We start from the raw sequence: 24,920 nt of genomic DNA on the forward strand, positions 1-24,920 counted from the left end.
GGGTCGTTTTGGAATTTTTTGGAATTTTAGTTTAAAAAAGTATGTATGTATGTATATTAATTTAAAACTACGTACAAGAAGTCAGGAAGATCGTAAAAAATTGATACATTCATTTTATTGTGACCAAATCTACCTATTCTTGTGGGCGTTGTTGTGTAAATTTGTCCAGTACCTATGCAGGAGAACAAACCTTGAACCGTGAATCTTTTTCTATTTCAAGATCTGTTAGTGAATGTTTAATGAATTGTTCTGAACCTCATGGAGTTTCTACTGAAAACATTTTACTTATAATATCAAAAGCTCCCTTCATATAGTTAAAGCTGAGCAGTATATTGAATAATTTATCCAAATTTAGTTCACGACTTGTTTAGCTCATGGTTTCAATAGAGTAATTGAACATATTTCATATGTATTTTCTGATGTATATCGGTGGCGTCAAAAAAGTATTTTTCAAAAGTTCTCTACGGAGTCAGTTCTACAGGAAAAGTTGAGTAAGTGAGGAAGTTGGTTGGAAGCTAAACATTTAATTGAAATTAAATAGTTAAACTATTGCATAGACATAAAATATTGTAACAATATTATTGGCAAATCTACTAACCTTTATCAAAATGCATTACAGTTTTGTAGTGAGAACAAAAAAAAATAGACTTCGTTAAAATTGTTAAAGGAAATATTTCAAAAGTTATAGGAAAAATTGGTAATTCAGTGAATTAAAATTGTTTACCAATTTAGCAAAACAGCGGCTTCAATACCGTGGAGAAAATTACTAAATTTTGAGTGAAGTTTCGAAATTTATGTAGGCAAGGAATTTATAGATTTAAGTAACTTTAAATATGCTTCAGTTATTGCAATACATATTGGAAGGATCTTTAGCTTGTCAGATAAATAGAAAAATTTCGGAATAGATTGGAAAAAAAACTTGAACTAATTTATTATAGAAAAAATTTTAAGTTTCATTTTGATACATAACAAATTCCCCAAATGTAGGATGCAGCTTCCCAAATAAATTTTCAATAAAATACTCGTATATTAAAAATGTCCATTTTGGCATGCGAGGGTTGCTACTTAAGTTTTGAGACAGACAAATAAAAACAAATATTTATAAGTAGATACAGTTTTATTGATTTTCAAATTATCGCCCATTAAGATCAATACACTTTTGCATACATTTGAAAAAATTGTTTCCATTTCGATTGAGGTGCCTCCAAAACATGTGATTTGAACGCATTAACCGCTTCGTCAGGTGTAGAAACAGTTGACCTTGCAATTTATTTTTGATCTGCGAGAATAAGAAGTTGGTTGCCAAACAAGAACTGTACGGTGGATGACTCATCAACTCGATGTTTTGACTGTTCAAAAACGTTTTTGCTGAACTGATGTGTGAGAGCCCGCAGTGTCATCGTGAAGAATGATTCGTCTTCTGCGATTGGGTTACCTGATTTTTTCGAGCAACATGAGTTATTTTGAAAAAACAGGAGACCATTTCTTCAAAGTGCTTCGTGCTCGAACAACTTTTGTTGATTCGTCGCCTTTAACGGTCTCATAGACGTCTTTAAAACCACCGCAATTGAATTCTTTGTTAAATTATGCAGTATCCAGGGCAAACAAATCTTGTTGACAGCCAAATCCTCATGCAATATTGAATGTGTGCGAGTGAAACTAATGCCCAAGAATGCATCAAATTTCACTCGATGATCTTGCAATATCAATTTACGCAAAGCATTGATGTTTTTTGGCAACATAGCCGATTTTGGACAACCTCCACGAAATTCATCCTATAGCGCAGTGCGACCTGGATTGAATTCGGAAAACCAGCGAAGCACGGTAGCTCAAGATGGTGCTTCCAAGATGAATGACTCAAGTATCTGTGAACAACTCAAATAGCACTCTTATGATGACACATACTCAAACAATGGCGTATTAAAGCCAATGAATCCAAGTCCGTCCATATTCCATTTATACTTCAAAAGAAAACATGTTCTGTAAAAATTAATGAAGCAGAAATCCCACAAGCTAACGGTGTTAAATACTGAGGACTTTACTTAGACCGAAGGCTGACTTTGCAGAAACACATATTCACCAAGCGAAACCAGTTAGGACTAAAACTAAACCAAACCTCATAGGTATTAAATCCCAACTATCAAATAAAAAAAAAATTGTTACTCTACAAAAGCATCCTCAAGACGGTATGTACATACGGATTCAACTCTAGGGGACAGCCAGAAATTCCAGCATAGAGAGTCTGCAGAGATTTCAGAACAAGGTGTTGCGCATCATTGTCAACGCTCCCAGATAAGTGTCCAATAGTGTTATAGTGCGAAACATCCAAATTAAATGAGTTAAAGAAGTGATTGTACAATTCAGTAACAAATACAGTGTCAATACATCCAAACGAACTAGCCAAACGGTTATTTAATCGGAGTAGTGAAGGGCGGCGTCTTAAATTAAACCGTCTGATCTCATAAATAGACTCATGTAGCTATAAGTTATTTTTATTAACCCTACACAATCATAAAATATATTGTAAAAGTATGTAGTAAAGTACACTGGTACTATCCCTACCCATATCATTGTAAGCTCAAACAATAAAATGACAACACGTTCTGAGTAAGATCACTATCTAAAATGTCAAACTTTATGATGGAAATGTCATATTTGACATATTCAGGGCTGCCATATATCAACACTCGTACCACGTAAGTAGACATATTTTTGTTAATTCTGTTCTGATGAGACCATTATTTCAAGAATGTTCTCAATGTAAAATATTTTTTAGTTAGTTATGTAGATAGTTTTCTCATCTTATCGTTGAGATGTTTGAGTTTTATTATTTTTTCTAAACCTACATTTTGACGATTCAGTCAATAAGTAACAGGCCGAATGACATGTTACACGGGTATTTTTCAGGTATTACAGGAATAATGCAAACTAATATGTTTTTCTCTGCTTAGAAGTATATATTTAAATTATGTTATTGTCATTTTGTTAGTTATTCATTTTTTTACAATGACAATGACATCTTCTTCAATTTCCAAAACTATTTCCTCAAGGACGCAAAAAAACTTGGCTCTATCCTGGGGGGATTCCAGCGCTTGAATTTCAACTACATCCTTAAATTTTCTGTTGTACTACTCGACAAATAAAAAAATTCAATTTGAATGATATTTTGAAAGGAATTAACGTTCCATCACCTCTCAAATTCCATTCCCAAGTTAATGTAAATAAGTTTAATTATTATGAATATTCGTCAAGAGAGCTGGAGAATTAGTTTTCGTTTTCAAATGCTGAATGGAAAAACGCGAAATTATTTCATGAAACGTAAGTTCTATGTTCTTGTTAGCATTCAGTCGGAAATTCATTCTGCTTTTTGGAATTCCATAAAGCGCTCTAACATCTGAATTAAATTTAGAAATTTATTTTAGTCCTTAGGCAGTTACAGTATAAAAACTCAAGTTTACTATGAATATGTTTCAATAATTTGAGAAATTAGATTTATAAAGTTACCTGGCAGATCATATCAAGTTCACTAAACATATTTAATAATTTTTTGATATAATTCATACTACATTCGGTAGAAATTATTTATATATGAGAAGGTAATTCAAAAAGAAGAATGGTGGGTGCTGAGATTGCTTAACGCTGATCAAAATAATATTTCGATATAGTAAAATATGATTCAAGTGAATTTTCTCATTGATATCTAACAGTAGATTTATCTTGAGTTTACTAATAAAACTTTAAATGGAAATACATTCCATATGATAAACTTAATTGCGAGCTTCCAAGTACAGGAGAGGCCAATAAGGTAATGGTCAAATGATTTTGGGATTCCAAAGGTGTAATATTATCTAAATGACACGTTCTTATGTTTTGAGAAAAAACGAACGCATTTGTTGGAGAAAGTGCTTAGTTCCATTTCAAAAAGGCCCCTGTTAATTTGTTCGCTATTGTTGCAGAAAATCATTTGAACTGAGATTTTGAGAGACAGTGGGAGAAAAGAAACAAACGAGGAGTTCGATAAAACTGGAAACTTAGTGACTAATGTTTAGATTGATACTACTCATGACGGTCTCTTTTGTCTAGTTCATACGCATGAGTAATAGCCATTACTGGCGAATAGAATACATTACTTTATCTATTTACTTTTAGAAAAAAAGAAAACAGAATATGTTGTTGAATCTTGTCAACCTGATAATTATGATTAAAATTATTGCAATTGCTGTTGATTTACACCCTCCTAGATTTTTAACTGCAGTGAAGGCACTTCCCTCGCTCTAACGTATTGTTGTTGATAATCAACGAAATGCCTAAAAAAAGTCATTGCTGTAGTAGCCTCGCTTCATCTACTTGCTCCAAAATTATTCATTTTCCCAGCCATGCTCAATAAGTTCGATATCATTTTTATAATAAGAATCGTCAAGCTCCTAAACATAGCCCTTAACTGCCGACATCACCCCTTCATTGTTGGAAAATCTTTGCCTACCGAGCCAATCTGGCGAAAAGAATGTATGTGTTGGTTCCACCGACGCCATGAACTTGTCTACGGATGAAACAGTAATTGCTTTCTTTGGAGCCGGTTTGTACCATGGTTATGAAACATCGCAAAAATTTCACATTATTTTTGTGAAAAAGTGCCAAACACTCTATGGAAACATCTTCATGACGCTGTTTTTGTTCCATTGTGAGAAACCGCAGCACCCATCTTGCGCATAGCTTTCTCATGTCCTAATTTTCAGTGCCTACTATGTCTGCTAGTTCGCGCACTTTCAGTTGACGATCATCAAGTACCGTTTTGCGAATTTTCTTCAACATTTGGTAAACCTCATTTGGTCGACCACTGCGATGCTGGTTTTCGCAGGCCATACGGCTTTGTTTAAACTCTGCTACCAAATATTTCACTGTCAAAGGAACTGTCTCACTCAGAGTAGAATCTCGTTCAGTTTGTGGTTGGGCTAATGCCAAATATAAGTCTTGTATCACATAACGATGACCAATGTTATCCATGTTTACAAATTTTACTGAAAAAGTTCTGTATGCTGCATTGTTTTGTTGATAAAATGATATATCATTACATTATATTTTAATGATTACATTGAATAAACATTTATAATAAATTATACTGAATATTTACCTGTTTACATGATAAAATTATTCAATAATTCACACGTCAAGCACCATAGCTGTCTCAAGGGACAGCTCGTTGATCCACTTTATGAATTGTGGCCAGTGGTCCGCTCATTCTCGGATTATTCTACTTTAGAAGGACTCCTTGACCCCTTTCAGAATGTATAATATATAATGGTTTGCATTATGATCTCAATGTAATATTTCATCGTGAACAAATACCTTGCAACCCGAGAAATTCGAGAATATAATTCGACATTGATTTTTATTCAGAAAATAATACAAAATAAACTGTTATTTTCATAAAATATCATTATCGAAGAGATGCAGTCAATATCTGATTACTTCTTACAAAAACAGCTTCCTCAATTCTAATCGAAATAACTGTACTCAACAAAAATGCTGGATATAAATAAAGATAGAACCGCACTCGCTTGGAAGTTTCTCATATCTTTAGAAATAATCCAACAGCGTAAGTATAAACATTGAAATAAATATTTACTGTTACCTTCACTCTCTGAAGACGATAAGTTGGTTATCGAAACGAGAGTCAGACAGTGTAATTGTGAATGTTAGTGTAGTGGTGGTGTAAGTAGTGTATTCAGTATGAATATCACCAACGGTTCCAGAAATTCCAACTTGAATGAAATAAATGAACACATGAATAATAATTGCTTTCATTGTTTGACTGTTTTATAATAAATTCAACCATATGCACATATTTTCTTAGCAGGTTTGGTGACTAATGAGATATACAAAATTTCAATGACAAAATATTTTATTAGTAAAAATATTCTCCTCTTAATACGATACATTTATTACAGCGAACCTGCAACGTCTCTAGACCTTACAAAAAAAAATGTTTCTTCTTGCTCTGCAAACCAGACCTCCACAGCTTTTATTACCTTCTCGTTGGAAGAAAATTTCCGACCTTTTAAACTTTTTTTCAATTGAAGAAAGAGATATAGTCGGACGGAACCAAATCTAGCGAATGAAGGGGGTGTTCTAGTAATTCAAACCCTAAATCACGAATTTTTTGCATGGCAGCATGAGATTTGTGTGCAGGGGCGTTGTCCTGCAAAAACAAAACACCTTTGGAGAGCTTTCCGCGTCTTTTCTCTCTAATTTTTTCCCGTAGAGTTATCAGTAATGTCGAATAGTAATCTCTACAATTCACAATTCGATTTAAGAAGTCTACATCGTTTTCAAATCGAGCACAGATCGAACGCGATGCTTCTACCCTTGCACGCTTTTGGTCAACATTCAAACATTTGGGGATCCGTTTTGCATTAATTTTTCTCAAGTACAAATTGACGGGAACTATATGATGAACGCGTTCGTATGAAATATTCAGTGCTTCAGATATCCGTTTTAGCCCAATTCGATGGTGTGATAAAATCATGTCATGAATCGCACCGATATTTTCGGGGACTGACACAGAAACTGGCCTTTCCGATCGGTCATCATCTTCAATGGAAAATTTACCTCTCTTGAAATTTGCAGTCCAATTTTTCACGGTCGCATACGAAGGACATTGATCACCTAGGGTATTAAGCATATCTTAGTAAATCTGCTTACCTCTTAACCCTTTTTAATACAAGTAATTGATGATGGCTCCATACTCCAATTTTTCGATTTTCAAAATTTCGGTGGACTTCTTCTTTCTTTCAATTTATTGCGTAACTCTGGTTTACTTTTTTGACGTCAAACTTTACACTGACACTTCTAATAATTTATTGTTCGTTGCTATGGTAACGCAATATTTTGTTTATGCATGGAACTGGTCTAGACTAACTAGATATCGATACATCCTCGTAGTAACAATTGAATCATTACACGCTGTAGATAAAAGTCAAAGTACTCAATAATCGCTTTGTATAAAGTTTCTTAACAAATAACTTGGATAAATTTTCCAATCTTATATTGAAACACTTTTTGTGGTTTCCTTTTTTTTTTTCTCGAACGAATGGAATATTATACTGGATAACATGTTCCCGTTTTTCAAGAATTTCATATCGAACAAGTCCAATGATTTTCGTTTGGAATGGTGGCGACGCTATAACCCCGACAATTTACCAGAAACTCTATATCCTGTGCGGACCAGTAATGTTTATTACATACTTTAAGATTTTCTTTAAGGGTCTAGTTGATTTCAAAGACTTCTGAAGCCATATTTTATATTCAGAAAAAAAATTCCAAAGTATTAACGTTTATTTTTTATTCAGTTACCATCTGTTTGAAACAGTAAGTAAATCGTGGATGAATATAGAAAAATGACTTGTGTAGAGTCCTGTGGTTTTCTTTAATTATCTACTTTATGCAACTATCTTCCAGTATTACAGACATGTATGACGAGTAGATGGAGAATCCACTGCAGGCTAGGAATTTAAAATCAACTCAAATAAATTATTAAAGTTAAATTAAACTCTAATTAAATGTTAAATCATCCAAAGAAACTCTTTTTGACAATCAATATAGTTGTAAAAAGTGAAGAAAAAATAACAGTACATGCTAAAAATGGATATAATTAGCTAAACTTCTGGCCTTATTGTGTCTTATGATATATTGCTCCAACTTTTGCATTAAGCATTCCACATTTCCTTTCGCGAGAATGGACTCCAATTAAGAACGTTTTTATCAAGCTCTTTCAATTATTCAATTATTTCAACTATATTGAGGTCATGACATTGAGGAGACCAAACTATGTTCATTATACTCCTTCTGCCTCTTCCAAATATTCTCTGAAGAATTAGGGATCATTGGGGATCATTATCATATTGAAAATTAATCTATTTCCGATTAATCGCGAACCCAAAGGAACGTTCTTTTTGTACTGTTTATCTTCATAATTCTGTCAACTTTAGTCAAATCGCCAGTTCCACAGCTAAGCAACCCGAAACCATAATTTAGATACCACCATGCTCTATTGTTGGGACAACAAAGTCTAAAATCATCTTTTCTTGGGTACTGTGTCGAACGTGAATTCATCGTTTTGAACCAAATAACTCAAACTCAAATTCATCTCTGGAAAGAACTATTTAAAATTTTCTCTAGTCGAAATGCTCTCAAAATCCATTTTTTCTTGTTTTGTGACATTAGCAATGGTTTTCGAACGGCGACACTACCATGCAACTTCGCGTATCTCATTCGTTGTTTTACTGTATTCAATGATAAGGTTCAACTTGGATTTTATTTACTTCAAAGCGGAATTCTGGTGCTGTTAAGCGTCTATTTCGCTTGCTGGTAGCTTTCGGCCTTTCCGAGCATGTCTGTCTCCCTGTATCGAGTTATTGTGTCATAACTACAAATCTCCGATAACTTCGATTGTATACCAATCTCACTTTCGGATTTGCCTTGATTATATGAAACAATGATGGCAGAAGGCAATTCACTACCAATTTCGCGTACTTCCTTCATTTTAAGACGTTTTCACTGCAGAAACCACTTATTTATACTAATTAAAATTGTTTGTAAGCAAACCCATATAACCTTAGGTGCTTATAATTTGAAAAAACGTGTTGTTAGAAGCTAAACAATTCTTATTATTGATCGATGGGGAAAAAACAAAGCAAAGCAATTAGCAAATCATAAAAATATGATTACGACTCTACTATCTGGATCTAATGAAGTGTTTGTCTGTAATTGAAAATAATACAAGTTCATTGTCAAACAACTTGAAAGTAAATAAAAGAATGACTTCTTCAGATATTCGATATTAACAATACAATATGCACGTGTTATTCATCTTTTAGGGTTTCGCTACAATTGGTAAATAATTATGTTATTTTAATGTGACCTCAAACTTTTCGTTGGCAGTGTAGATATATCAAAATTGGTTGATTAAAAGATAGCAGTTGACATAAAGGGCATTACATATTTATTAACTCCAGTCAATTCAAAATAAAATAGGATGTTAAAATAAAATAGTAAGTGTAGATGTTCATACGGGGTGAATCTTTTGAATATACGTCGGAAAATAGACTTTACAGTAGGTTTCTATGCAATATAGAACTAAGTTCAATGCTAAGCTGTTTTATTTTTGTGAAGATGTATTTGCTACAAGAAAGTCTCGTATCCAAATTAATTTTAAGATATTTGACGCTTGTGGAATTTCATGTTCGTATATTGTAAAGGAGGAACAGTTTTTTTGTCTATTTGTGATGGATGGATTTGGACTCGTTAACTTGAATTCGCCATATTCTTAACCAATGCTGTAGCCTGTCCAGATTTTCTGGAGAGATTTCGACCACAGTTTGAGGATCTTGGTGTGAAGCTAGAGAGAAGTGTCATTGAATTTAGTTGCATTAAATGTGTTATCTAATGTTTGTGAATCAGTTGGACATAGAAGATATGGTAGCGGGATCCAAAACGCTACCTTGGCGAACAGCTACATTGATTAAATGTATCATTGAGTATTTGTTTTGGTACTTAACCATGAAATACTGATTTTTCAGATAGAAATCAAAATTGCTGAAATAATTTATGGGAAGGAATTGTCTAATTTTGTAGACCCAAGTGCAAACTTTATACCGAATTAGTTCTTTTCATCTTTCAGATCTTCCATGATTTTATTTGTTATTCTTTGTACTTACTCGATGGTAGTATTTTTCTCACGGAATCTAGCCTGATGCTTTAGAATAACTTGGTTTTTATCAAGAATGGGTATTATTTTGGTTTTTAATAGGTTCTCTAACAGTCTAGCTAGTATTGAAATTGATTGGTTCGTAGAAGTTAACTTTTCAGCCGGCTTTCCAGGTTTAGGTAAGAGGGTTATTTCATCTAATTTCCACTGAATTGAAAAATAACCTGTTCCGAATATTGCATTATGGTTATGTCAACTATCGATGGATATTGTTTATCTATTTCTGAGGAGTTAGGTTTAACAAGATTTTGCGCATTGCGAAGGCTACTGCTTTCAGAGTTGCGGATCAGGAGATTTCGAACTTCGATTTCCTAGGTAATGATGAATAGAATAATTCTCATGGTTATTTAATATCGTTTTCAGTTTCTAAATAGCTCTACTTCATTTCATCTGGGGGTGATCTTGTATTTTGCCGTATTTTGCGAAATTTTCTCCTATTAACTATTTTCTTTTTTGTTAAGTTTGGGAAGTCTCCGTTTTGAATAGAGCGAATAGGTGCTGGAGTATTTTGCCAGAAAGCTTCTTGTAATGTTTTTTTGAGCCTTTTAGGTTTTCAGGTTTTTATATGTCTCTTTTATTCCATATTTCCCGTATTTCCCTTTTAAAATACTTTAAAATACTCTTAAATAGTTGTCCTGTTGCAACTAGCATAAATTATTCATAGAACCTGCGAAGAGGCATATGGTAATATATTTGCGCCATCGCCTCCAATAATTACTAGAACAAGGTTAAATGTGACTAAAAAAGTGTCAATGGAGATTATTGCAGATATAATAATGATATTCCACTATTTGGGCTCTTTAAAAAACACAATCACTCGTTCGAGTATATGTTTCATTGGAATATTTCAGCCGCAGTATATGCCGAAAAGAAATGAAACACGATTCAAGTTCAAAAAGAAGACGGGCTTTCCTCAGTACCTTATAAAGGTGAATTGGTGGCCGAATTTCGGAATATACAGTGATCCAAACTATTATCAATGAAAAAATGGATTATCTTTACTCTTATCATCCACATTGGAAAAATATTCAATAAAGCATCGTGGTTTATTCATAATGCCAAATAGTTGATGACGAGTAATGTGATCTCGAGAATCAAATGAGGCAGTAGTCATTTAAAATTTTTGTCTTATTTGTTTCTGAATGATGTCTCTTACATTTAACTTTTATATAGTAGGTATACGCAATTTTTTTTTGTTCGTTGGGAAGTTTGAACGCTATATCTCAATTAGTATTTGTGCAAAACAACGTTTAAAAAAACAACGACGAGTTGAAGCCACAAAAGATATATTCTATGACATGATTGAGGATCGAACATCTTCAATTTTATCATTTTTGGCCCGAAACGTGAATTTATTAATATGTCGTTGCCACTGCCCTTCAATCTAGCGAATGACGCTCTAAAAATGAACCGCTACCGAAAAAACCACGTATAAGCTGACCACAAATCAAGGTAGGGCTCATTGTTTTCTTCAATTACCGTACTGTGGTTTACTATAAAGTCACTCTACCGAGGAAATCGGTTAAAATGGAACACTGTTTGACCGTTTCGAAGCGTTAACGTGAAGCAATGTAATAAACCGGGTTTGTAAACAGATAATTCATAGTTTTTTTCACACGATAATGCGCTCTCACATTTCAACATGATTGTGACTGATTTTTTCACCAAACAAGAAACGAGAATTATCGGCCAGTCACCGTATCCGCCAGATTTGGCTTTTTGTGGCTTTTTCTTCTTTGGTGAACGCACATTGAATCCATTGTAACCACAAAAAGTAATTCGCTCAATATACGAAGGCGTTAGACTTCACGTTGGCTAGGTGTTGGAACGCAAGCTGGGGCGTTTGTGTTTATAAATCACACTTCGTAATCTATTTAATTTATATTGAACGTGGTTGCGGGCGCTAACGCTTCTTCGAGCGTAATAGTTTATAAATTCACCTTTACAACAAGTGCTCAAAAAATTGTGACAAGCCTTCGCATGCTTATATTGTATAAGGAATCTATTTTGAAGGACAATAATAAAGATTTGTATTAAAATACGCGAAGATGTTTTTTTTAATTGTCAGTTAGGGTTGAATTTTATCAAATGGATATTGCTCTCATATTATTAGTACAATGTGTTCAATTTCTTTTTTTGATAAAACAATATATTTTTATACATCCAATTTGAATTGGCGGAAATTAAGAAATCAGGCTAATGGTAAAAAATTTTTCTTTCAAGTTAAAAACTGAGGTAGTTATTCAAGAGTGTTAGAGTTTACAGAAAAGAAAAAATATTTTTGTTCAGAAAGTTACTATAATTGAAAGTGTACACAGAAACAAATACTTTGGAACATATTACAACTTAACAATTTCACCCTATACTCCAACGAGTACAAACCAAAGACCAACTCCAGTTTGACAAATTTTCAACTATCCTCTTTACACAAAGTTCGACGTAATGATAAACCACTTGAGAAGTTAGCCTATGGCTGTTAGAGTAATTTCACCCAGTTTGTGCCTTCTTCATAAACAACTAACGACATGAAGTTTTATTGAAAAGTATTTATGAGATAACATTCTTCTTGGTGAATATTAGATGATTAATAAACCAAAAAAAATCTACAAAGTTACGTAGGTCAAATCTGAATATATTACTCTTATTTTTCGATCCGAATGGAATCTAATTTAACTTCAAAATTCTTTATAGTAATCAAAATTTTTTATAGTAAATATGATTAATACTTGTATTTTTCAGAATATTCTTGTTACAAGTTTAGTGGTTTCAGTTTTCTTACTTCCAATCCGTATACGGAGAATATATTGTTATTATTTTATTTAACCCTAGAGCAGTCACAAATGACCTTAATTTTGTGATAGCCTAACAGACTAATTATACTCTTTAACAATGAAAAAAATTCTTAAGACCCAAATTCTTGCGAAATGACACCAGTACATTCATTGAAATATGTTACATATCTGCTGCCAGAGGGGTTCCTACAGCTTCCTTTGCCGCATAAAACATTTCCTACGCTACACTTTTCTATCTATCCACTCCTGGATACCTCTGCCATTCATGGTCTGTTCAATTCCTTCCTTCCGGTTCCTTGAGGGTCTTCCTCGACTTCTATTCTGCGGTTGATATATTAATGCTTTCTGCGACACCTGTTCTGCTCCAATACTCATAACACGTCCGTACCAGAGCAGTTGTTTAGTCTGTATTCTCTTTGAAGTCGTGTATACTCGACCTGTTCTTGTTCGTATATCTTTGTTCTGGATATCTTGCACAATCTTCACAAGTAATCCATTTCCACAACTTCTATTGTTTTCTCCTGTCTATCCATCAGTTGCCGCCACTCGCATCCATTCGTTAAAATGGACTCCGCTATGACGTTGCATATTACCATTTTTGTGTTGAGCTTAATTTTTTCTAACTAGAGCAGTGAGTTCAGAATTTCTGTAGCTTCTTTTTCTTGTTGCACTCTATTTTTCACATCTTTTTTTGTTGATCTATCTTCTGAAATTATGCTTCCTAAGTATTTGAATTGTCTACATCGTCTAACCCTATTTATTTGCAGTTCGAGGTCTCCTTGTGTGTTTCCTACCAGCAGATATTCTGTTTTTGAGGTATTCGTATCCAAACTTTATTTTGCATATTCGTCTGCCAATTTTCTCAGCATATCTGCATCGTCCTCGTCGCAAGCTATAACGACTTGGTCGTTTGCGAAAAATGGAGTTGTTATTCACCAGATTTCGTTAATATATCCAACAACGATTTTCACGGTATCGTGTCGTAGGCTTTTTCGAGATCGACAAATATGTGGTGGCTAAATTCCTGGCTTCACTTTCTCTACTTTGCTGTAAAACGAAAGTATTATCAATACATGAGCGTCCCAGAAAAATTTCAATTTGTTATTCTATTTCTATTGTATTTTTTTCAATTCTATTTTTTAATACTTTACCGTACAACTTTCTTATTGCGCTAGTTACACTAATACCACGATAATTGCCACATTTCTTCTTATCTCGTATCTTTTATATTGATGCAATATACGACATATTTCAGTCTTCTGGGATTTCGTCACTTAGTGAATAGATAAATAGATTGTTATAATCTCGTGTAGTATTTTCGATCCGTGGTGTCGTTCAAATTTCTAGGGGCGAACAAGTTATAGAAATCTAAGGGATGAATGAAAGCTCAAACAACAAAGGCGTCATTAATATCAGGGTACCTGAGAGATGTGATTTGGTAGAATAAATATATGACCACCAGGAGCAAAGTCAGAATATAAAAAACGAGTAATGACATAAGCGATAGAGACCAGAGCAGAAAACACCATAACTAAGTGGCTTTTAAGAACTACTGAAATGCGAACGGGAGAATGATGGAATAAGGGAGATATGTGACATCCAGGATGTAGTGATATGGGCGAGAAATCGGGAATGGAGAGACCACGTGGACAGAATTTCAGATGATAGGTTGGCAAAGATTTCAAAAGAAGAAAAACCGAATACATCCCGATCATCAGAACGACCACCTACAAGATGGTATGAAAGCTGATCTCCATCATCCCAGTTGCAGCTAGATAACCGTTGATGCAAACACAGGACTAAATTCTAAAGTACGAAGAAGAAGATTTTCGATCCATGTTTCACCAACTCAATGGGAAAGTTTCCGGGTCCTGCTGCCTTTACTGACAGTTGTAAAGCTTCCCGAATTTCGTCTACTGTTAGCGCTTTTACTTCTTAGTTATCTATTTGAATATCATTATACGGTAATTCAAATTGTGTTCTCTTTTCCGTCACTAATTGTTCGTAATCATCCTTTCATCTATTATATAATCTCAATTAAAAACAGGGGCATTTTGTATGCGAGGAATCATTTATATCATAAAAAAATATTCGAACAAACATACGAACAAAACTCTTAGTTCAGAAATAGATGAAAACTTGAAAAGTATCAAAAACGCCTTTTTTTCTTTAATTTTACTATTGTCAAGTTGATTAATCATGAGTATTTGAAATCTTTTCTTTGCTTGGTCTACATATTGTAATGTTTTCTTATTGATTTAACTCTTTCTATTCGTGAAGTTAATTTATAAACACTGTTTCTTAAGTCCTTAATTTATTCAAACACTTTACATCACATTTAATTAACTTGAAACTTATCACTAACCCTTAACTATAGCGTATTTGAATTCTTTGAATGATTATTTATTATAAACTTACTAACTCCGCTAAGCATGCAATTTATATAGGTGGAACGATATTACTAGAATTCTAAAAAGTAAATAAACAAAAACAAATGAATAACAAGATTTTTCTAGAAATTAGTTCGCCTGCTTTGATGAAAAAATATATAAAAATAAACATAGAACGAATGTCACAGTATATCAAACATGCCGTGCCTTCACCTGGTTTTAGAACTTCACTAAATCCGGACAGGACCGGCTCTAGGCCCGTATCTTGGATTTGTTCATAAAAATAGGGTCCAAATCTTGTAGATAGGTGTTGCAGTGAGAGCAATGAAATATTTGCTTGGTTTTTCTCGCTACGAAAATTTTAATGTCATTTTCATTAGGTTTCGAATTTTTATTCGAAAAGAATACTTTTCTCAAAGTCTCAAAATCTTGAAATCATTTTATCAATGATGTTGATAACGGTATAGTGTATGTAGAATCACATTTTTAAAAATTTTTTAAGTACGCTGCGAATTGAGGAAAACTTGTCAGTTATTCTTCTTTTGATTTTTGGTTTTTAAATACAAATACAAATATAAATCTCTGCAATGACATCGTAAAACGTTATGATTTCCACCCCTATATGTCAGAAATCTGCATTATTTATTCGCATTATTTCATAAACGTCGGCTAAGTAACACAATAGAAACTAACTTTCTATTCCTGTTGCCGTAGTTTTATTTGTATTCCTCGCGCGTAAAATGTATGCGATTGAAATATATGGTGCCATGTCTTGACGAAATGTGAAACTATTATTTTTACTCGTACCATGTGACACGAGAAGTTTGCTATATTAATAATAATATACTTCTAGTAATGTTCAGTTTGACAATTACAGTCGAGAAGGATGATCCATGGTTCCAAACGAAAAGTCTAGATGACACGATCTCCTATATAATGCTGGGTGGTGACAATGCAGAGCCAATAGAAGTTAAGACGGTTGTTAAACCAGAACAAATACGTATCACTAGAAACAATAAAACTAATCTATCTATAATATTCACCTCGTAACTTATAACATAATATTCTGCATAAGTACAAAAATCAGTAATATGTATATACAAAGAGTTGTTGTTAACCACTCTGTTGTTGTCTTAATTCTCCTGTTCCAATTCTTCACCTTCCATATTCGTTAACTAATTTCCAAACTTCACCTAGGGATCCATGAGGCCGTTGTAATTATACCAATCATTGGGAAGTTTGCGTGATTGCCATGTGTTGTGATAGGGTCGCCATGTATTGTCTGAAATTATTTGTATACAAAATATCACGTTATGAACTGCAAGGTGAATGTTATAGATGCAAGGCTTTTTATACAGAGGTGGACGTATTTTCAGAATGAATAACTGATACACTTTCACGCTTCAAGAGAGTGTTTTTTGTTACGTCGTTGTTCTACGTTGTTACGCGGATTACGAAAATATGTTTACAATTTTTGATCTCGCCGCTACCAAATTGTTCAACAGTGTGGAGGACATATCAGAAATTCTTAAAAAAGGGTCTGTTATCGACGCGTCGCGTTCTAGACGACCAGTATCTGTAACAACTTACTAAAATTTAACAAAAATATGGAAACAGAGGCGCTGGCGTTAGTTGAGCGGCCGAACCAATTGCACTGTGTGACTATCGGAAGAACTTCAAAACGTATGCACAATCAAGTTTATCTTAAGAAGAATTAAATCTGCTTGGGATGTGTGTGTGGGCAGCTATCAATGAGGGAGGTCTTGTGAGTTCTTACTTTTTTGAAAGTCACGTGATGGGCCAAAGTTGATTAGAAATGTTTGAAGAATTACGTGAGCAAATGGACAACGATCCAACACTCACGAATATCCGTCATTTTATGCAGGATGGAACTTATGTGTGCGTGAGTACCTTAATGTTCATTTTGGAGAATGGATAGGCAAACGAGGATTCGTTAAGTCCAAACGATTATATGACCTGACACCCTCTGAGTCCTTCCTATGGGGCCTTCTCAAGGAACTCGTTTTTGCAAGAGGACCAAGCATTCTCCAAAAGAATTTGAAACTGTTCTCGGAGAGCTTGACATGCTTCGCTGGACCTACCTCTCCGTTGAGAAAAATTGCAGTAGATGCATTGATCAAGATGGACATCGATTTGAACACTTACATTACCCATTTTTTGAATCCCTTTTGTAGTTTCTTTCAATAAATTAATTTTGACGCTGCATTTTTTCTCTTTTATCCCATTTATTGATTTATCGTGGCCTAGATTTCACATTACTATTTTTTAACGACCTTCTGGTTTAACAACCGTCACAAAGTGAAAAGTAACTGGTAGAAGCATCAGAGGATAATCAATAAAAGCGATACGAGTGGTGAATAATAAAATGTGAGTTTAATAAAACGAAAGCAGAACGTGACGGGCAACATTGTTCATACAAGATAAACGTTACAACCGGCAACTGTGCTGATTATTTTGAGTTACATTTGTTTTGCACCTGGTTGTGAAAGGGTCTGGACAATTGGCACGGTTTATTCACGCAATTTAGTTAATATTGATAAAAGTATTAGGAGAATTAAGATATTGGAGACTGTTGCATTAAGTAGACAGATAAATAAGAGGTTATTTTGAAAACAAAGCGACGAAAGTAGTTGAAAGAATTTTGGATTATTTAACTAAATTATAGTATAACTATAGTAAGCATACACGCGCAATGAATAATCAATCTAAGAGTTGCTCATTTTGTTCACACGAAGCATAGAAAAGGTCATCATTGTTGTAATATGTTCGTTTTTCCTGAATTTTGAAGGTTGACGATTTTCAGGATATTTTTTGTGTATTCTATTATCGCTGAAACGAACGATACAGAAAAGCTCAAATGTGGTAATAAGCTTCAAACATTATGAATAACCTTTTCTGTACTGGAATTCTCAAACGATTTGTATTTTTGTTCATGTGAGTACCGGTATATGACCTATTTACCCTCTATGATGATGACAAACAGCGATTTCCTCCTAGGCGGTCGACATGGCGACGCCGACGGTTCAAAACGTATAAGGCGGTTAAAAAGTGGTTGTCGCGCGCGTTTATTGCAGTTTCTCATGTCAAATATATGAAATTAGAATGCATTATTCTTATAGCATTATTACTAAAAAAAGAAGACGAAAAGACGAACTCTAATACATCCAATTGTGATTGAGAGACCGAGGAAGGGCCAGTTTAATAATAGTAATTTCTCAAATTAAAGGATATATTTTCAAAAATCAGTGAATGGTTTTGATAAATTGCTCAATACTATAAAACAAAATATAACCATAAAGAACACCAGAAAAATGTGATAAAGAAATTATATTTGCTCTTTCGAAAAAAAAAAAATATTTGAAATGTCCAAGAATTTTTACAAGATGAAATAGAAAATAAGTTGCAAAGTAGTGACGATGAATTTTATATTGACGCGCCTGACAATGATAGATTGGATAGTGATAATATTAGTGAGGAAAGTGACTCTAGTAGAGGTATTGATATTATAGTTACTAAAAGACAGAGAATCATACCTTTACCATCAAGTTCAAGCAGCAATGAAGACGACGAGAATATAACACAACCTGGTAATTTTGGTCCATGGCAGGACGTTACATTCCACGATCAGGTACCAGTCAGGATTCTATTTACTTCTGGGGATAAAATGGTAGGACCACAAATTCCATTCCAAATACTTGTACAGAACACACAGATTTTCTTGAGCTCTTTTTTTACCGATGAGCTAATAATAAAAATAGTGGGACAAACAAATAACTACGCTAGACATAAATTATAGTACCACAGAAGAGGTTGTCAAAACGTTCTACATGGCGTACGTGGGTAGATACTACAGTAGAAGAGTTTACCGCACTTATTGGGGTTGTCCTAAATATTGATACGATGACTGTATCTAATATCCAAGAGTATTAGTCACAACAGTTTAAGGCCAAAATACCTTTTTTTAGTAGCATATATGGAAGAGAACGATTTTACAAATTTTTTGGATGCTACACTTGTATGAAAACGATCCAAATAACCAAACTTTTAGGGCTCGAGCTTAGTCACTATTTAAATGATTTGGACACACAATTCAAAGAACATTTTTTTCCATCAAGAGATATATCGGTGGACGAATCTGTTGTTGGATTTAAGTGTAAAATTAGTTTTATTATTTTCAACCCTAACAAGCCTGGGGGATAATAATTTATATAATGGCGGATGCTAACCCTGGGTATGTGTATTCAATTTTGCCGTACTACGGAAGCTTGACATCGGAAGATTTAGTGAGAACTGATTTACCTGTAAGTACAAGGATAGTGTTACATCTTTGCCAAAAATTATTAGACTATAACCTAGGAAGTCAAGGATATCATTTTTACAACGCTAGATATACGAGCTTGCCACTTGCAGAAGAGTTGGTAAATCTAAATGTTTATTTCACAGGCACTATTCAATCAACCGCAAATTTATCACAGCCCATCAACAGAAGAGTATGTGGAGGTAACTTACAAGTTGTGAATAAGCCAAATATAGTGGTCAATTACTATAAATTTATAGGAGGTGTCGACCGCGCAGACTCTTATTCAGCATCATACTGTTTCCTGAGGAAGTCTTTGAAATGGCGTCGAAAGTTTTTTTCCTGGGGACTCGAAATGTCCAGTGTCAATGCATATTTATTATATAAAATTTCACAACGGGGCCAAAACAATAAACCAATAACCCATCTAAAGTTTGTTCGGAAATTGGTTGACGAGATGACAAAAAACTTTCGGCAGGGATCAAAAACTTCTGGCAGACCATCATCTGCAGATAAAGACGAGCGGCTAAATGGTAAATTACATATTTTATGCCAAAATGATGGGGAAAAAAAAGACTGTGCGTTATGTTTTAACACTTGCACCCGTAATCCTGGACTACATATTGGTGATTGTTTCGAACGATACCATACACTAAAACATTATAAAATGTAATTATTTTAATATTGTGTATGAATTAATTTAGTAATGATGGTAGTGATTATGGTAAGATTAGGTTTTATTTGTGTTTCTCTATCTTAAAATCAATTATTTTTGTAAGCCATTATTTTTCATTTAGTGTTTTTCAAGTTTTTTCTGTTAATTATTTTTATTGTTATAATTGTTAGAGATTATTGTATTTAATTTGAATAAACATCTTTGTAAAAAACATTTTTAAACAACATCCCCTAATTTTTAGGATTAAGAGATTTTTTTTTTAATTTTCCTAAATTTTTATTTTATTTTTAACTAAGTGTATTTACTAAGCTGTATCAGATCATTTAAAAAATTCCCATATAAAAAAATTCCGAGTAGACAGATAAGTAGATAAAATAATAGTCCGAGTACAGTGTACTCACAAAAGGACATATATACGACTGCAAAGGGCTAGAAGTACCTGGCCTGACAGAGAGATGGCAGTAGTTGCTTGGAAAATATCACTTTATTGGAAGGTACATAATCTATACAGCTTATGTTTCATGTTTGAAGACACCATGTAGTTAAGTATTTATTTTCCAACCATCAATAGTGAACGTAATCACTGAATTTGCGAACATGAAAAAAATTTGTCATCGTTATGTGATACAATACTTTAGACTTAGTTCAGTGGATATAAAAGCTGAACTAGATTCTACTTTGGGTGAGACTGCTGTTTCTGTTAGCGCACATGATAAGGATTTCAAAAAGTGTGCTACATCGCAATGTTTTACAAAAATTTACAAATTTTCATGAAAATCGAGATTATAATGGGTTTCTTTGAAAAAAGCTTCCAATATTACTAACCTCGGAGGATGGTTTTTGGAGGAGTTGCATGAGTCAGATTTATCATTGTTTGAGAATATCAACAGATCTACGAATAATTCATTTAAACTGTATTCTACTCAAATACATGCTAAAATCGAAGATTTTGAAACTTTCACTATAAGGGGTAGTAGTAGATTTTGAATAAGGGGGTAGGGAAGAGCTTGAATTGTGAGTTAGGGCAAAATTTTTACTATTATTCACCAACTAATCCATATCACGTAGTGACACAATCAAACTAGATGGTCTTTGAATGAGTTAGGAAGTAATTTTGATAAATATGTAGTAGGACTATATTCTTTTGATGAACTTCTAAATCCTGCGATGTATTTAAGAATTTTTTGTAAGCCAAATACCTCTTTTATTGAAAGAAGTCCCACTTTGTACACGTAAATTGGTAATAATTTTTAATACTCCGTAGAACATCATAACCCTATATTGTATAATTGGTAAGTCGAGCTGATTCCAATTTTGACATACAATATAGGATGTTTTATTTAAAAAAAATGGATCAACCTGTGAAATTGTAAATCATTTTAAGATGTGAAGACTAATTAAGACTATAATTCCACAGATTTTTAAATCGACATCTCAAAGGACAAAGAGCTTCATGACACTAATCAATCACCTTATATTCTAGGATTATTTTGAACTAACGGTGTAGTCTGTATACAACGAATCGCCCAATTCATTTGACAAAACTCACTTTACTTTCCAATACGAATCAAAATATTTACAAGTAATGTTTAGTTATAGAAGCAACTTATATAATTTGGAATACAAAATTATAATGGCTCCGAGTAAGCATTCTCCAACTATGTATACTTATAAACTCACCTATAATAAATTATAATTGACAGATTATTCGTCTGTCACGGCTGGAATATGCGGTTGAATGCTACGAAACTTTCTGTCGTGCAACTTGTATTATAAAATTGCCGTTAGGGATACTATATCCAACTCAATGCAATAAAAGTTGTCTCTGTTATTCTCACAAACAACTATCCACCTTTTTAAAGTGAATGTCATAACGAAATTGAAGGTAAAATGAGACATAAAACAGAGTGTCCAGGAATTGAATGCAACTTGATGGAGTAAAAGATATAAAAATTATGTTGAAAGTTGAAATAAATGTGTCTTCGTCTCGCAGTTACGGGCTACTGAAGTTTTCAAAATGACAACTCATATAATTGAATTGAAGCGGTTGCTACTCAAGGATCGCAATTATTACTGTGTTTCGTTCACGAATTACTGGTATTTCCATATTTGTTTGTGTGTTATTAGTGGAACGGTCTGCTTCGGAATAATGTTTTTTCCGTGATTTTCAAATGAGTTTATTAATATTGATTTCAAACAATAATATTGATGGCTATTGAATTGCTTTATATGAATATTATTTTGTTTTTAGAATTTTGTGCATATTTAACTGTAGCCCATATACGAGGCATATTTTTTAAGTAAGTACCGCTTTTCGATTCCGCCGTCGCAACCCCAATGTCGGCGTTCCGCACATGCGCGCTGGTACCTACATCTCTTGTCTATGCACTGACGCCATTACAGTCTGATTCTTCATTGTGTACGTTGTTTACTGAGTGTTTAAGATGCCTCCGACAATCGTGAATCCCGCCGATTGTGAAGTACGGGCTTCTACGATTTCTTAGTGCTAAAGGCGTAAAACCGATCGATATTCATCGTGAGATCTGTGAAGTTTACGGACAAAACATTATGATTGATGAAATGGTAAGGAAATGGGTTAGAGAATTTGAAGATGGCCGCACAAATGTGCATGATGAAGAACGGAGTGGGCGTCCTTCAGTCGTTAATGAAGATTTGGTGCAGAGAGTGGACGAAAAGGTGAGAGAAAACAGACGCTTTACAATTTCATCATTGTGTGACTACTTTCCTCAATATTCTCGTAGTGTTCTGTATCGCATTGTGACCGAGAACTTGAAATACTGGAAATTTTTGCACAAAACTCAACGTTTAGGCAGTGCATTTACTTTTCTTGAGCGGTACCACAATGAAGGTAGAGATTGTTTAGACCAAATTGTTACTGGTGACGAAACATGGGTGGCCTACGTCACAACAGAATCGAAACAACACTCCATGGAATGGCGACATTCATCATCACCCAAAAAAGTGGAGAAACAATTTCTGCCCTTAAAATCATGTGCACAGTTTTTTGGGACAGAAAAGGAGTATTGCTAGTGGAGTTTAGGCCTCGTAATGAGACAATCAATGCAGCGTCTTATTGTGAGACATTGAACAATCTGCGTCGTGCAATCCAGAACAAAAGACGTGGAAAGTTGGGTATCGTTTTGATGCATGACATTGCCCGTCCACATGTGGCTAAGCGGACCAAAGATCTGATCAAATCTTTTCAATGGGAAACTCTAGATCATCCTTTCTACAGCCCTCATCTGGCGCCCAGCGACTACCATTTGTTCCTGCACTTGAAGGAATACCTGGGCGGTCAGCGTCTTCAAGACGATAACGAAGTGAAAACAGTTGTGATACAGTGGTTAACAAGTCAGGCGGCAGAATTTTATGAGGAGAGTATTCAAAAACTGGTGCCACGTTATGACAAGTACCGCCTCAATATTCACGGAAATTATGTAGAAAAGTAGATTAAGGTACAGGCTTTCATGTAAAAATAAAATTATTGTGATATCTTTGCAATTCCTTTTTTAATTTCTAAAACGGTACTTACTTAAAAAATATGCCTCGTATCTAAACATATTTTACAAATTTAACATTATATTTTGTTAAACTAATGATTATTCTTGCATTAATGCTAGTTTCTATGCATATTACACGAAGCTTTTGCATTAGACTTCAGATATCACTAATCCTTATCAATAAAGAGTTAGAACCTTTCGGCTTCCATAAAACTCATCAATTCCTTTCTTGAAAACCATGTGGTAAGTTTATCCGCGATATTTTTAAAAGGTGATAGAGCAATTTTGTTGTTTTGAATAGTATTGCAAAACAGTATTCACAATAATAGGTATTTTACACACATACCTGTGAAAGAGTTCAAGTACTGAAGTTCTAAATGTTTTCAAAAACATTGAAGTGGATTCGACCCTATTCGACTTTTTTGGTGATGAATTTATTCTTTATAAACCCTGTGATGAAGTGGTAAGCATTTTACAACAAAAAATTATTTTTCATAGTCCTCATAAAATAACAATTCATTTGATGTTGATCCTAGGAACTATCATATATTTAATTTTTCAGTTGATCTCGAATTCTGAAAAATAGTACAAAAATATTTAGAGGAACAGGATGCGGTAAATTTGCTGCAGAAGCCTATTGGAGTATACCTTCATATAAGTTAAAAAACTCAATTTAAAAAATTTCTCGAAAAGTATTGTTTGATGAAGAAGGACCTCAAATGAATCTTTACAAAAACAGTTTCAAAAATAAAAAATAAAAAAACAAACGAAGTTAAAAAAAATAAAAAAGGGAGAAAGCTGGAAACGCCCTATAAACTGAGACTTATCTATGGAAAGCCGAGATCGTTGCAGCAATCAACTGAATTCCAAGTTGCTGGATTAAAATTTGGTGTGTTGATGGTGATGCCTCGGTTGGTTGCTTTCTGATGGCAGCTGTAAAACTGCGGAAAAAAATATGGAAAGAAACGGGAACCCAGATGGAAATTACTGAAGAAGGAACGAGTATAAGAATTTATATTTTTTTCAAAATACAACCATACAGAAATCTATTCTATTCTATTCGTTCTTTTCTATAAATGAATAGAAAATACGAATTAATACGGAAATGACTTCATAAATATGTTCAAAATAAAAGAATAAAAAGCAAACTTAAAGATATTAGTAAAACTTACCAGCGAATATAAAGAATAGTATCACCACAAAGTTACTTAATTCACTTTTATTTCAAACTCAAGCAGTGGAATATTTATAGAAAGAGGACGTTTAAGAATAGCTGGCGAGATTTTATTAACTTTTTCGATTAGAGCGAGAGGTGGACAAAAAATTAATTTTTTCTCCAAAAACTTGAACGTTATAGTTAAAATATAAGTGACTACTGAGCCACAATACGTGAACAAAGGATTATTCAGAATATTTGAAGCAAAACATAACGAACCGATTGGCATGTTACACTGGGT

The 24,920-nt window shown here is 33.8% G+C and overlaps 1 protein-coding gene across 2 annotated transcripts in view; it reads left to right on the plus strand.

Moving 5' to 3' along the window:
• Positions 1-24,920, plus strand: part of LOC130891315 (neuropilin and tolloid-like protein 1) — a 692,365-nt gene that overhangs the window by 426,897 nt on the left and 240,548 nt on the right. The gene's annotated exons all lie outside the window — the stretch shown is intronic.

The sequence above is a fragment of the Diorhabda carinulata genome, chromosome 3 (assembly GCF_026250575.1).
Source record: "Diorhabda carinulata isolate Delta chromosome 3, icDioCari1.1, whole genome shotgun sequence".
NCBI classification, from domain to species: Eukaryota; Metazoa; Arthropoda; class Insecta; order Coleoptera; family Chrysomelidae; genus Diorhabda; species Diorhabda carinulata.